We start from the raw sequence: 3,319 nt of genomic DNA, 5'->3' as shown, positions 1-3,319 counted from the left end.
TTATCTTTTGAGAATGTAAAATTCCAACACGTGTTTCTGTTGTATAAGTGTCTTAGCGTCCTTAGATGTGAAAGTTCTGTGCACTTAATCAATTTACATACATACACACTCACATATCGCTTAGGCATAGCGATACTAACACACACATCTAAATTTTCTCGTATTAAATAGTCTTCCTCGCCTCCATCTATTTTAATACTGTTATATATATATATATATATATATATATATATATATATATATTATTGAGTGTTCATCACCTACAGCCGTTTCTGCTATAAGATGCAATACTGCACTCATGGTCGAGTGCTTGCGTGAACCTCCGACGGAGCTATGAGGTGATGCACAAGCACTCGGGTATGAGTACGCTGAATCTCATAGCAGAAATAGCTGTAAGCGGATGAAGTTCATTATATAATTTTCCCTTCCCTTGTCATTTAACGCTTTTCTCTGAGTATATGTACGTGTGTAAGTGTGTATGTGTGTATATTCCGCCACTACCCGCCACGAAAACAATTTAATTTGTGTTCGTGGGAAGAACCATTTTAACGATGCGTACTGCCTTAATTCTTCGAAACGCCGGAGTTTTAATGGTGGCAGCTGATGAAGGGGATGTTTCTATGTGGCCTGCCTGCTTGTTGCACCTTGTTTACCATTTTGTCCTTGTTCTTTTGCCACGTCATGTACCCAGTTATGTATCTATATGTACATGTAGATGAACGTATATACATACATGTACATATATATGTATATACTCATATATTGTTTATATATATATATATATATTTATACATACACACACATACTTGAGTGTTACACGTCATACGATGGGTTCCATAAGGAGCAAATGTTTGTTACTATGAGTAATATGAGGAAATATGATAAAAGTTAAATAATAATGATAATTATTGTATTTGTCAAATTCTCTGGTGCTTTTACAAAATGATAAAATGAATACTAAATAAAGTATCACCGTACACAATCTGAAAACATCCGATGTAAGAGGTTCTAGCGCTGACCAACCCCTCTGAATTTCAGACAATCCATTTAAAGCAATATTATTCAACGTGTCACTAACCTAATTTAATTTCAAAGTCGTCTTCTCTTTTTTTTTAAGAGAAAGCCTTATCTGAAGCAAATTTGTTTGCTATTTCTAGCAGGCTGAGTGACCACATAGAGGCTTCCTATCCTCAACTCATCTTAATTTTAGACAGTGTATCTAGAATTACATTATCCGATATGTGTCATTCTTTGGTTACTATTTCTAGCAAGCTGAATTATCACGTTAGCAGCTTCCTCGTCAGCACGTGATATCTACGGCTGGTGCGTGTGAAGGAGGATATAAAAGAATGGCGGGTATTCCAGCGGATTGCAATACTAAAAAGTAAAGACGGGACATAGTATTTAGTGATATCAGAAACGTTAACTTCGTTTTTTATCCTCGTGGGGTCGATGTATGAATGCCGGGCATGTACAGGACCGACAAATTTCTACTTCGGTGCCAAATACCATATTAGTTCGCTTATTACGCTTGTTTGTTTATTTTTCTCTCGCGTTTTGATAAAGGAACAACGATTCAGTCGTCCAACCTAAAGCCGCCATTTTGAAACGAGCGTATTACGATGGCGACATAACATCACAAAGCTAATGGTTTTATTTCCGCGCTGTTGAGCCAGTGCTATCCAGGAAAGAACTGGACTTTTCTCGGTATGGACATGGAGGAGAATCTGTCTGATTTAACGCAATATCCCTGCTGTTTCATCGGTCATGGAGAACGAATGAAGGTTATTTAGAATGCTTCACTGAACTCGTCCATTTTTTTTTTTTTCAAACTAGTTTGCAGATAGGAAAATATGACAAAGAGTGATGGGGGGGGGAGAAGAGAGAAAGAGACGCAGAAGAAAGAAGGTGAAGAAGAGAAAGAGACGCAGAAAGAGAGAAAGAGACGCAGAAGAGAGGGGGAAAGAGAGGACGAGACGCAGAAGAGAGGGGGAAAAAGAGGACGAGACGCAGAAGAGAGGGGGAAAGAGAGGACGAGACGCAGAAGAAAGAAGGTGAAGAAGAGAGCGCGAAATAAAGGCGTATGGCGAGAGAGAGAGAGAGAAAGAAGGAACGAGCGAGATAAGACAGGACGTATATATGCAGGAGAAAGATGGCGCACGCGAGAGAGAAACACACACACACACACAGATAGAGACAGACACAGAAAACCAAAAATTTATGAGAAGAGAGAGAGAGAGAAAGAGAACCAAAGACATGAGGAGAGAGAGAGAGAGAGAGAGAAGAGAGGGTGAAGAGAAGACAGAGTGAGCAAATGAAAGTAAGAAAGCGTGAAGATGAGAGAGGAAGGACGAAACAATAAATGAAGCGAGACACGATGAGGCAGAAGATAGAGGCTAAAGTGGAGTGTGGAGAAGATAAGGACGGCCATTAGGATTGGTGGCTCTTAAAGAGGAGAGGGTGGTGGTTGGGGATGTAATGCTTATGACCTTTGATGGCCGGACCAGAGCGAGATCAGTTCCAGACCGCCATAACTCTGGGAAAGGATGGATCAGTGTTTAATGTGTGTGAGTGTGTGTGTGTGGTCGTTACAAGGAGAATCGGGAAGAGATGACGGAGAGAAGAAGTGACTGAGTCACGTGGGTTTCAACCGAGCTGGAAATAAAGGCAAAAAAAAATATCTTCCCCAAAACGATCTAACACACACACAAATACATACACGTACGAATACACAGACACACACACGCATTGTTGACATTATAAGAATATATAAATTTCGAGAGGACATGAAACAATTCTATTATGGAACAGTGAAACTCGAAGCAAATAAAGCTATAAATAATAGCATGTAAATATTGGGTTAAAAAGAAACCTATTTGGTTGTTAAAAAAAAAGGCTGCTCGTAGGCTCCGAAACCACATCTTCTGTAAACATGACAGGCGTTTTACCACCGGACCAAAGCAATGTTTCGAATTACTCTCTCCATTTCAGAAACTTTAATTCTTACCAGCAAGAGCTGATGTCATAAGAATTTTATAATTCTATATCTTACTTTTTTAAACTCTCACTTACATCATTGGATTGCGGTCATGCTGGAGCACAGCCTTGGGGGATTTTAGGAGAACGAATCCACCCCAGTACTTATTTTGGTACTTTTTGGTTATCTCACCCCCATTAAAACATTGCCATTAAAAAAATAGGTTATCTCACCCCCATTAAAAAGTTTAGTTAATGTGGCGACAAGAGATTGGATTAAAAGAGTTAGAAGATCCTTTTGATTCATATATATTTGAGAATTTATTTTGGTTGGGGGGGGGGG

The 3,319-nt window shown here is 39.3% G+C and overlaps 1 protein-coding gene across 1 annotated transcript in view; it reads right to left on the bottom strand.

Moving 5' to 3' along the window:
* The window catches only part of LOC106873712 (uncharacterized), an 81,827-nt gene that overhangs the window by 15,633 nt on the left and 62,875 nt on the right, over nt 1-3,319 (bottom strand). The gene's annotated exons all lie outside the window — the stretch shown is intronic.

The sequence above is a fragment of the Octopus bimaculoides genome, chromosome 24 (assembly GCF_001194135.2).
Source record: "Octopus bimaculoides isolate UCB-OBI-ISO-001 chromosome 24, ASM119413v2, whole genome shotgun sequence".
In the NCBI taxonomy this organism is placed as follows: domain Eukaryota; kingdom Metazoa; phylum Mollusca; class Cephalopoda; order Octopoda; family Octopodidae; genus Octopus; species Octopus bimaculoides.
Note: the sequence above shows the minus strand (reverse complement) of the source record. Positions and strands in the feature narration are given on the sequence as shown.